This window comes from Perna viridis, chromosome 2, assembly GCF_037379345.1.
Source record: "Perna viridis isolate PV_CMFRI_1.1 ecotype Kerala chromosome 2, ASM3737934v1, whole genome shotgun sequence".
Taxonomy (NCBI): Eukaryota; Metazoa; Mollusca; class Bivalvia; order Mytilida; family Mytilidae; genus Perna; species Perna viridis.
In genome coordinates this window covers 43449252-43461923 of record NC_142446.1, presented here as the reverse complement: position 1 = coordinate 43461923, position 12672 = coordinate 43449252, and the positions used below count along the sequence as shown (strand labels likewise).

The following is a 12672-nucleotide window of genomic DNA, read 5'->3' as shown; positions in this document are numbered from 1 at the left end:
TGAATGTCAAAAGTTTTTATTAGATTCAGCAGAAAGCATAAGATAAATTGGGTCTTTTACATTCAAAAACTTTCTTGGCAATAATGTTATCCAAACCTCGATTCTTAAACGATTGAAAAGCCACATGGCTTAGTAATTGAATTGAGTTAAAAGGCATCTAAGCGGCTTTTATACCATATATTGCCTGCTAAGCCTCTTAGAGTATTCATCTGACCAATTGAAAACGAATCAATCACTTGATATCGTATTCAGAACCCAAACAAAACGGTGACATTTACACCATTGGAAAGAAATAACATCTTTGGTTATAAACGGGCACCAATAACTAATGTTAAACATTCTTTTTGCTAACAATACTGTCACAAACCAATATTGAATATAATTTGAATGGGTATATTCCTTAATAGCATGAAGTAAAAGCTTGACAGACACCCACTTAGCAGAACTGTCGAAAAGAAATAATAAAAAGTTTTGCTTTGATAGGTGACACTTCCTGTCTGAAAAAAATGGATATCGGTTGAACAATTTTGTCTATATGATTATGTCTCTTTCATTGTTGCTTGATATGTATATGAACAAAGACGTTACCATTTTCGTATTAGACCTTGTTTTCAGGAATGAGTAACCACGTGATCATTCCCACTGTTCATGTTAAATGTTCTCTTGTCTTTTGTCTAACGTTTATCCGTCTAATTCTTATTTTGTTATAATACTTCCTTAGAAAGTTATCAACAAACATATTTGAGATGGATATTGTCTGGTAAACTTCCATAAAATGATAAAATATCCTTCCGGTTTATCTACAATAAAAGTAGCATCTTTTCTGTTGATAATTATCCATTAAAACCATCCTGCTACATGCGATATTCTTTTAATGAATAATACACAATTAATGAGAAAGAGAGTAGTCAAATAAGAGGTTTATATCAAAAGTTCAAGGTCGATTTTGATTAGTTATAAATGTTCGTTTGTTTTTGCTTTTTGTATTTTTTTTCAGTTCAATTATGAATTAAAAGAATTCTGGTAATTATTCGAAATTTTTGGCGGTAGAAAGTTTCCACGTCTGACATGATTTTTGTTATGTTTTCTTTTGTTGTGTTTTTTTCTATTTGTTCTTATCGTGTTCGTCCGGTTTTTAATTTGTTATTGTGGGATTTCTTAATTTTATTGTTATAATTATTTGTGTTTTTTCCTGGGGTTTGTTTTGCTTATTGTTGTTGTTTGTTTTGCGTGTTTTGTTTTTGTTGTTGTTGTTGATTGTTTTGCTTGTTTTTGTTAATTTTTTTTCTTGTTTCTTGCGTCCTTATTTAACTAAGCAGCATTTAGTTATTTGCCAGATTGGATAAACGAAACATTTTCATCCATTGTTTTTAATATCACAACGTTCACAATATTATTTTCCTTTGGAATTACTTTAATATTTTGTTAGTCAAAAAGTGTCATTTGCCAATAATTACGAGACGAAAATTGTCTGAAGTCTATTTGGTATTGTTTTATTTGTGTATTGCTTTTTATGTAATTTTCATATGCAATTGGCAATGTCTGCCTCATTTTGGATTTCTTTTAAAATATTAATTCTAAGACTTCTTTGAAATATTATGTTTGATAAAAGTTTACATATCCTTGAAATTTTCACGTGTCTTATTTTCTAATTACTTAACTCACCATAAAAAGATTTACTTAATCTACCAACACCATTTGAAACAAACAGAAACCGGTGACAGTAATGTTTGAATCAACTTGTCAATTTACTCAAGTGGTTTATTTCAAACTTCATCCTTCTACTTTTCAAACTATGCGGTTTCAGCGGCAAAAACATCCAAATATTCTTTACAATTTCTTTAAATTTATTTTTATTTACCTCGATCGCACAACGAAAGTATATGGAGGTCTTCGTGTCTTACACTTCAACATGTAATCAAAAGGAAACTACAATTATTACTATGGTCAATACTCTATTGTTTATAGTCCCAAAGATAATACTAACAAAATACAATCGAATACAAAATAATATCAACCGACAGAAAATACACTGTAAACAATAAACGAATGACTGAAATTTCGTGCAATTGTCAGGTTCAGCAATAAGGTATAGATGTTTTATTTTCTTGGAGTAGACACCAATTTGGTCATATAAAATTTCAAACTAGAAAACAATAGGAAGGGACATAAAGAGTTTAGATGCAAGTGACAAGAGTGTATGAACTGTAATTAAATACCATTTTCCCTTAATATATTGTTTGAAAGTACGACATATGTTATTTTTTTTAATGTTTAATAATATTATTTCTTTCTGTTTTTAATCATTATTTTTGCAATGTTGGTTATATTTATTCAGTTGCGGAATTGCGAAATTTCTGAAAAGACATGTGAAATATTGTGATATTTATTCTATTTACGAAATGACTGCGTTTTTAATTTTTATTTCTGAAATGGAGAGAGAGAGAGAGAGAAAAAAAACATCACGCTTTACAGTAAATTATAACCTTTTTTTTGCAATAAAATTTAAATTTGTTGGCTGTATTAATTATCAAGAAGTTATTGGTGACAATTGAAGCATGAAAAGAACAATCTGGTATTGACTTCTAAAATAGAAAAGACGTTTAAATTTGAGATAACAATAACCATTATATTATATTATGTAAAGCTTTGACATTGTATAATGCTTCTTTTTTATAGTACCAAATCGTTTTACAAACACCAACGGATGAGGGCTAGTCGATTTATGGTGTATACATTTTTCTGTCATATTCATTTTACCATGACTTTGTCTTGGTTTGAGTAGGAACTTTTTTATCCGGAAACTTACTTTCAAATGGTAAAAAATGCATAATCATCCTAAGCAGGCATGTTTTATGAAACCTCAACACGTGTCAATATTTATATGAGATAACCAAATTAAGGTGTCTGAGCATGGAAACAGACAGACACATAAACTGGTCTTCACGAGAATAAAGTCATATTTATTGACTTTCTCCTTATATTATAGCCATATATCTAAAATTATTAACTATTATATAAATTGTTGCTTGCTATGTATATTTCTCCCTATTTTGTCTGTATTTAAGGCCAAAAACGTTTTCCTATGATTCAACCTACAACAGATAAGTTAGCTAAAATTTTGAAATGAAGGAATGGAGTAAGTTTTTTTAAGGTAATAAGTGTCAGGGTGATTCGTACGATTTTATATTAAAGCATGTGTAATTTCTAAATTTACATTCATATCTTCGTTTAAATTGTAATGGGAGAAGACCTCTAATCAGTCGATAATTGTCCTGAGTAAGGTAAAACATACTATCATGTTACGCAAATGTAAATTAACTTATGCCAAAATGTTTGAATTAGCATCATCTATTAGGCGTCTGTCTGAAACCAACACCAGAGTCACCCAAATTAAGATGCAATGCATACAAATACATTTCAAACAGGAGATCAAAAAGTTTAACCCCACGGTTTGTTTAAAATTTACTTCTAGTAAATTTGGCGCTTCTAAATCCACGAATCAGTTCATTATTGACAATACAGAAGAACTTTTGCTTATATATCGTATATGAATTAAAACAAAACTAATGTATTAACAGACCTAATCAATCAATCCTGTTTGTCTTACGGTGTATATGTTCTCAAGTCCTAAGGCCCATTAGCATATTCCCTGTTTAGGCAAATATTATGAAATTTAAAATAAATTTGTTGAACTAATGCATTATAGTGTACCGCGTCTCAACACGAGTTGTCAATTATCCATATAAATTGTTTACGCAATATTTTTGATGAAAAGATTTTTAATGTAAGAAATGGCTCCAAAACCTGCACAATTAGAAGCCGCACATAATGTGCGTGTTGAGGACGTGTAAACAAAGAGATCATTTAACATCCTTTCAAAATTCCACAAATCGATCAATACTAATATCAACAGTTACTGTTTGTAGTCCCAAACATTGATGACTAGTCTGAACATGACCAAATGTTAGTTTCATTTACCCAGTTACTTCTGTTCTAGTTTTTCATCTCTGTAAAATCATTGTTTTCACCTGCTCTGCCATTTATCTGCTGCGCAGTACAGAAAATTATCATATTCTTTTTATTATTTATGACCTCATGTGATTTGGTAAGAAATAAACACGATTATAATTTTATCTTAGCATTTAAAATCATACAAAATTATAACGTCAGAAACGAGATAACAAGCAGAATCATACGATAGCAGACGTTTCTCAATGGATTGAAATAATATCTATTTATCATAAGTCGCTCGCAAACTCTAGCTTATGAAACGAATAATGTCTGTCAATTCAAGCCCAAATATGTAACTGTTATACAATTTCATTCTTTTACAACGTTAAATGTTTCTACTTAAAAGGATGTCAATCGAAAATGGTCTTCGATACAAAGAGTTACCTCAAGTGGACAAAATTGACTGTGTGTACGAGAGTGCTCACCTTCGAGGACTCTTGGCAACTTACATGTAATTCTGAAAATACCAATACACTTCAGTTAAAACCAACAAACAATCGAAATAGCCATTCACTTATATTTACAAAATGTTATCATGGGTAAGGGCCGACAAAAACGCTTTAGAATTTGATCATTTATTTCATTGTAAGTAGTTTTTAAACTCTTTTCTAATTGTTGATACATTCTTACCAGGAGTGGATACATAAGTGTTAACCCATCGACAATGATGGCTGATATTTGTTTTGATCTTCTCCATGGGATGAGCTTCACTTATATCGACAAACAATTCACCATAATGATTCCGTGATTGGCTTTAACGGTGGCTGAAACGGATCAATGAATGAAAAGAACTTCACTTTTATTGTCAGTCCAGCGATTGTATATTCCTGAAAACCTTTTAGTATACATATTTTTGACGAATCGTTTTCAAATCATTTGTTATAATAAACTTTTTTTAATTCAGTTTTGGTGTTTTACTTCGATTTTTTCATTAACAAGTCTCAAATATAATTTCACAATTTACCAAAATGTTTTGTTTTTCATGTGCAATACAACAGAACCAAAATCTTAACAAAAATGCAATTTCAAATGAAAATTATTCTTTCGTGAATACTTGAACAAACAATTTTGTTCTAAAAAAAACCGCGAATACCAAAAATATGAGTCTTACATCCAAACAAGAATTAATCAAACTAGTTCTTCTGTTCAAAGTGTTTTGAGAATGATACAATTGATTATATTTTGTTTTGTTTATAGGTGATTGTTTGTTTTTATTTTTTTCTTCTGTGTTTTGTAGTAGATATTTTTTTTTATAAAAGTTCGAAATGTAAATGTTAAAATTACAAAAATACTACAGTAAAACCTGAGAGACCACCAGTATATAAAGACCACCTGTCTTACGAGACCATAAATTTGCTATCAGAAGGTCACTTAAGACAGGTTTGACTCATGTAATTATACAGATGGCATTGTTAGGATGCTTACCCTACCGGTGCCCTTGGTCGATGCTCCCAGTTTTTAGTGGAGTCCGAGTTACTCATTTGCTTTTGTTACTTTGTATGTATGATTTTAGTCACTTTATGTTCTTTGTTGTGTATGACTCTTTTATATGTCTGGTCTTTGTCCCTGGATTACATTCTTTTGATTACCGCTATAACCTTGGTTCCCTTGATTACTCTTTAATATTTAATACCGAAATTAGGATTTCATTGAGTTTAAAACCATTGCTTTATTTTTATACAAACTAATTTCTATGTACAAGAAGAGGGAAGATTTACTATAAGAAAGCAAGGTTCATATTCTGATGGCATCTTTTTAAATAAGAAAATCAAGGGAATCAGGATTCGAACGGTAATAAAAAGATCATAATCGTGGGATAACTACAAAAAATACACAATGTATATATATATATACATACATATATTTTCTGTTCGGTTCACCATGGCCGTTACAACAGTTTTAAAATATCTTAATTTTTATTTACAATGTTTGCTAAACGAATATAAAAAATAAGGCATCTTGCTTCATTAATCATTTCGTTTCGTACTTTCAATCAAATGTTATATTGTTTTACGATGACAAGGATTTTCCTCTGATATCGATTCAACTATGCCTTTTTGTAATTTAATTGATTTTTGATTTGTCATTAAATCTGATATTTATCTTGGCTATTTTTACTATAATTATAATTATTATTGTTATCTTCCTGAAATATTTTAATGGTGTGTGTGGTAATTGTTGTGTATTAAATAATGTATAGAAAGGCTCTTTTTATGATATAATTATATTCACGTTCTATTCGCACAATCATGCACTTAAATGATATATGTCACTTCATAATTATCTTTTTCTATGTGATAAATGTAGTTTAAGTTAAACATATACTTATTTTCACAACTAAAGGGTATACAGTTATGATGAGTTTGTGTTAACTTGTATTTCATTTAGGTTGGTGGGGAGAGAAAATTCTTGTTCTATCAAAACAGTGAACTACACTTTGGAAGGGTTCTACAAACTGTATTCAAATGTGTTTTTCTTCCCACCGCTGTTGAAAGAAACTATTGATGCTTTGTTGATGAACGTGCGTACTAACTATTTAGTAATATAAATTAATAAAACTAAATCTGTTTTTAAATGTTATTTGGCAATAATATTACAAAATTTGTGATATTCTTATTTGTACCATTATGACATTGACCAGGTGTGACAAGAACCCTCTCAAATTGTGAATTACCCTCTTCAGAGTAGAGATGACAATGGTATGTAAGTGTCATCTAATTTCTACATTGTACTTTCCTGTCAAAAAGCTAACAGCTCGTGAAAATGAGATTGTAAAACTTTAATTTGTAAACATTCAATTATGCTTGAATATAACACCGATAAGCTATCTTCGTGCACGTGGAAATTTCTAAATCAGGACGAGGTTATTGAAGCATGCATCTCAGAATCGTTCCCTTATCCATAATTGGTTGTGGATAAAACTGTTTAGAACGGGCCATAAAGCATGAAAATAATATTATATTTGTTATCAATAGTTCAGGTGGTGAGAGTTTACTTGTTAAATGAGCCGATCTAACAGTATACCGATAATCTGGTTGTATCCTTGAAAAACGAGCTTCTGGAAGATAAAATGTTAATGTTTAACAAAATAATTGATTTTCATTGCAACTTGTTTTAATTGAATTAGAATCATTCCATCTGAACAAATTTCTACCCTATAAAGAATCATATTTCAGTTTCATAATGCATCATTTTTCAGGTCCCCAGAGAGAACATTCACTGTTTACTATTAAGATATTTCATTCATATTCATAAAAGGATTCAGGTGGAGAGATATGCTATCAGCAATTTGGCATTGCGTTGCAAAGTGATAATATATTATATTTAACTTTCAGCTTCCACGGTAATAACAAGTAATTGCGATTGGAAATTAGTGGTAAATTGAAAAAAAAAAGTTTTTTTGGGGTTAAGCTTAATTTTCATTTGTTTTCAGAGTGCATTCTGTTTTAAAAGTGTTCGCGAAGATAATATTATTACAGAAGACAAATAACACAATGACTGTTTCTAAGAGAAAATGAAGTCTAGACGAAACAGATTTGCATCGTCGTCAACGAAAATAGTATTACACGATATTCAGAGCAGTTGACGTCGACATGATTTACCTTGTTAAATTCAATTGAAGTTAATAAAGACATGGTAAAGAACCCACTAGAAAAATATTTTGGTTCATATTTTTTTTCGTTTAGACGCACCGTTTCACATATCCATATTTGATTCATCAAACTATTATAAATTGTTTTGTTTATCTAGATTTCCAATTTTAGAATGTTTATTGTGTCTGCGTTCCACTAAAATATTTTGCGGATTTGGTTGACACGGTGGGCGACTAGTGGGAAAGTGGTGCTGACTACAGCCGTCTAACATAGACCAGTCCTGCATGCTTGTCTTTATCGTTTTTCGTAGATCGTATTTTTTTCATTCTTGTGGAGTAAACTCCTGTTTCTAAAGAAAAATATTCTGTTTGCATTTGTTTTACTCTGTTCACATTGTATTTATAGTTGAAAGTAGTGTCAGTCCCCGTGCAGCTTTTATACAAAAGCGTTTAAACTATACGGAAATATTTCTAGTATCGGTATATCGTCAAGAAACCCTTGATAAAACTTTGTACCCATTCAAAAGACAAAAAAAATATGATATGAATATTGAAATTATTGTTTTAACCGTTAACGTTCCAATTTTTACTTTAATTCAAATTATTTGTTAATCTTTAAAAATGGGATTCTGTTTTTAAACGACATTTTGAAATTCTTCGGAAGGGTTGTCAAGTTAATATGGGTCAAACAACGAGACTTAACCTTAACATGCTTAGCTTAACAGATATGACAATTCTAATCTGAAGTTAAACAATGGATTTTACTGACCTTAACTGTATTACTCATCAAAGCTTTAAGGAGTTCTTACTTCATTATCTTTTAAAAGATCAAAATTCACCACATAAAACCCCATTTATTAAATTCGACAACCCAAGTATTCATCAACTTTAAGTATTAATATATATTTTAAGACTTCCTTTGGTAAAATCCTTTTCACAAGCAGGAAAATAGCTTCCTGGCAAGGAGAATTATGGACAAAATTTACCGAGCGTTTTCTGTTGCATACTAATTGAAATCCATGCAAAGAATATCACCAGAGTCGTGTGAATATAAAGCTTATTTGGCTAACAATAACAACACGTGCTCGCTATTAGCGAGCAATAAATTACTAGGCTTATTACGAGGGGATGTAATGACTCCTTTTTCCACGCATTGCTTTTCACATGATATATTTTCTATAGGATTATGGCCGCCATGAAATTAGTATTGCATTGATTTAAGGTCGAACTGGAATAACGGTCTGAAAGTGATTTCCGTTAGAGAGTTATACCATGCTTAAGCCTCATATCAATCAATTAAGCCTTGTAATTTTGAAATGGATTATTAAAGAATAAAAGGAAATAGTTAGTACAGGCTTTCACTTGATTTGTTTATACGACCTCTCGTATAAACAAATTAGAAACACTTCTTGCCCAGAAAGCTTTATATAAACGATTTCTATTTAAACATCTTTCACTTAACATAATGGTTTAGGCTTTATTGGCATTAGAAGTCTGGAGTTGGCTTAAAGATCTCTTATTGAAAGACAGCATTTGGATCTTTATTGTAAATTACGTTTGCAATCAGATCAAAATGTCTTAACAGCAATCACCAGAAAGGAACTCCGTGTAAATTAACTGTAGAGGACCATATCTTGTCATTCAAGTTGTCTTCGAGTATTTTATAATAAGACATCAATAGAAAATCTGGCTAGAAGTTTCTAGTGTGAGACGGTTTGCATCTACAAAGATCATAGACCAGATAATTCAAATTACCATCCTGATTATTACAATGTTTCCTGCATCTTAGAATCTTTCTTTTTCTTGTAGTAAAATAGGTATCCGACACGATAGAATAAAAATATTCAGACTTTCCAGTGCGTACGAACACTTTCATCTGGAAGATTGACTTAGCAAAAAGTACGATTTCATTTAACTTATTTTCGTAAGTACAATCTTGAGTACATTGGCTGGTGTGTGGTTTAGAAGCTTTCAACAGAATGATAATAGTTACTAGTGATAGTTGTGTGAGTTAAGGTTTGTTATAAGAGTAATCAAGGGAACCAAGGTTATAGCGGTAATCAAAAGAATGCAATCCAGGGACAAAGACCAGACATGGAAAACAGACATACACAACAAAGAATATAAAGTAACTAAAATCATACATACAAAAAGCAACAAAAGCATATGAGCAACTCGGACTCTACTAAAAACTGGGAGCATGGACCAGGTGCACCGGTAGGGTAAGCGTCCTCTGCTTTTCTAGAAACACCCGCCGAGTTGCCCGTTTTAGTGATTATGCTTTCTATCCATTTGCCTGTCCTCCTAGTTTCTTTTGGTAACTCTTCTGAATCAGCTAGTTGGAATCCAAAGACATTTGCATACATTCTTAATCAGATGATGCGATTTTTCAATCACTATTTCGTATATCCATCTGAACGACTTTTGGGGTTTCATATATGGTTTCTGGGGATGAGAGTGGGGGATATCACCTAGTGAATTTTGCTCACAGAATTTTTTTCTTTAATATTAAATACATTTCAATGCAAGATTCACTTACAATGAATAACTAACTCAAGGACATCCATAAACATTTGATGAGTAAAGGGTTTTTTTTTTAAATTCATTAAGAACAATAACAGAATGACTTCAGCGGGGGTCACAGGATAGATATTACAATAATGAAAGTACATGAATTTTCGCTGTAACTTATAGCAACTGTAGGTTTTTATTTTATATTTGCCAATGCAATCATCTGTAAAAAAAAAAAAAAAGCATTATGGATTATACAATTTATTGTCTTTCTTATTGTTCTAACCTAATCATTCTTCTCATTATTATGTAGTTGTCAATTACCTAATCATTACTCATACTACGAATATGCCATGAAATTTACGTATAAAAGTATGTGAAAGCTGAAAGTTTTTCAGTTAAGAGTTTAACCATGCAACAACGCTATTTCATATATGTACCTAATAAAATGTGCATTAAATTGTTTGTTAAGCATCTGGTAGCTTTTGTTGTTTTGTTAATCTTAACCAAGTCATATCTTTGCAGATGAGAACAAAACTGTGCAACACCACTATTCCACATATGTATCCTTGCATTGCATCTGCCAATCCTTTTGATTATCTCCTCAGAAGAACAAAACGCAGTAGGAAACTGAAGAGGAATCGAACATTCCTTTCTTGACCGGTCCTCTCGATAGAGATACATCCATATTATGAGTGATTTTGACACTTTGTGATAGTCAACCAGCTGGACATTCTTGATAGCTGTGTTTACACACCTTCTATAATCTTTATAGATAATGCAGTCAGCCAATTTTAAACAAATTTGGTGTATCCCACAAGCCAACTTATAGTTAACGGCCAAACACTAGAGATTAATAGGTTTGTCTAAGATTGGGAAGCTGATTAGTTATCAACATTATTCGGGTTGCACATTTGTCCGCGAATAAAATCCGTTTTACGTCAATTTCATATTCATTGTATAAAATACTGATGTGTCATACATTATGTGTGGATTGTTTTCTATGGTACTTAATTAATAAGGATTTTTAAAGATAATGACATATTTACGTCTTGCATTCTGGACTTCATAAGAAAATCGTTTTGCTTTTTCGCCAACATTTTTGCAAACTGGGGAAACATAATTCATCAAAACGGCACGATTCAAACGCTTTGTTTTAACCTGTTTCTTTAAATCATACCAACATGTGATTTCTTTGATGGTAAATGGAAATATTTATGTATAAGTGTTTGTAAGAATTAGGCAAAATGGGAAAAATCAGAAACATGTACGTCATAACCCCACCGGTCTGACAATAAAATATCATCCAAGGATGTTTTCCCTATTTGAAAAGACCATTTCTTAATCGCTGCATCACTGGCTTACTTAGAAAATTTTCAATAGAATGTTAGAAAAATGAGGTTTTTAATAGAGTTATCTGCCCTTGAAATGTTGATTTTCAGTACATTTCAATGAAATTTTAAATCAATGCAGCAACATGTAATGGAAAATGTTGTCTTTGCTCCTTGATTCTGATGGTGCAAATAGTCAAATTACACTATCGAATGATCATACCACGTTTAACCCACTGCCTGATTCTTACAGATGCTGACACTTTAAAATTACTAGAGTATAGAAAAGATAATATATACTTAAATAAAATGACCATGTAATAGTGTGATAGTGAACAGTGTTAATTTATTCGAGTCCTCTAGGTATTTCCATCCTCGTGAGTTCTGTACGCTAATAGGTCATAAAAAGAAAATATATCCTTTAATGCACGAAAACATGATTATTTGTCAGGGATTGAAGTAGTTATAGGACTCGTGTTCATGCTCGTCATTTAACAATTCCTCTGCCTTGCAAATCATGTCTGGTCAATTATATTTTATAACTTATAATGGATCATGTATCGATGAAAAAACAAGGTAACTAATAAAACCATACAGAAGATGACAGGATGATCGAGGGCAATGAATATGATCTTTCATGCACAGAGACCGAATTGTATTCAAATGTTAAAACATTTTCTCTGTATTCTGTAACTTATTAAAAGTCTCGATAGTATATTTCCAAGTTCGACCTTGAACACCGATCATTACACCAAATAATTTTTATAATAATGCTTCGTCAAATTGTAGCGTAGTTTACTGAGTCTATCACATTTGGTGAAAACAAGACCTTTTACATTAGAGATGCAGGGGTACAGCATATGTACCATACTGATAATAAAAAAAAACATGTTCAAATAAACGGCGGGTTCTTTCATGAAACAACCAGTTAACAACTATAGTCTAGATTAGACAAAAAGTTAAAAATTCAATATTTAGCCAGTGGTCACCAAGATTCTGAACACTAAGCTTGCACGTCATTAACAATGCAAAGAGAGACTCCTTTGAAAAATTATTTAATTACTTATACAAAATAAATGGTAGCACTCGTACACAAAAATGACCTGCTGAGTTAAAACACGCGAATTGCATATCGAAATTTGCAACATTTAAATATTTTTGTATCGAGAAAGAAAGCGTTAAATTGTTTTTGCAAATAATCATTGAGTAGCTTTAGATAACTAT

General features: G+C 31.2%; 1 long non-coding RNA gene across 1 annotated transcript; it reads left to right on the top strand.

The window, feature by feature from the left end:
* The first annotated feature begins 6050 nt into the window (after positions 1 to 6050).
* Positions 6051 to 12605, top strand: LOC148625222 (uncharacterized). Its single transcript, XR_015919877.1, has 3 exons — positions 6051 to 6535; positions 9416 to 9505; positions 10643 to 12605. It is a non-coding gene; the product is annotated as an uncharacterized LOC148625222 (long non-coding RNA).
* The last annotated feature ends 67 nt before the right edge of the window (positions 12606 to 12672 follow it).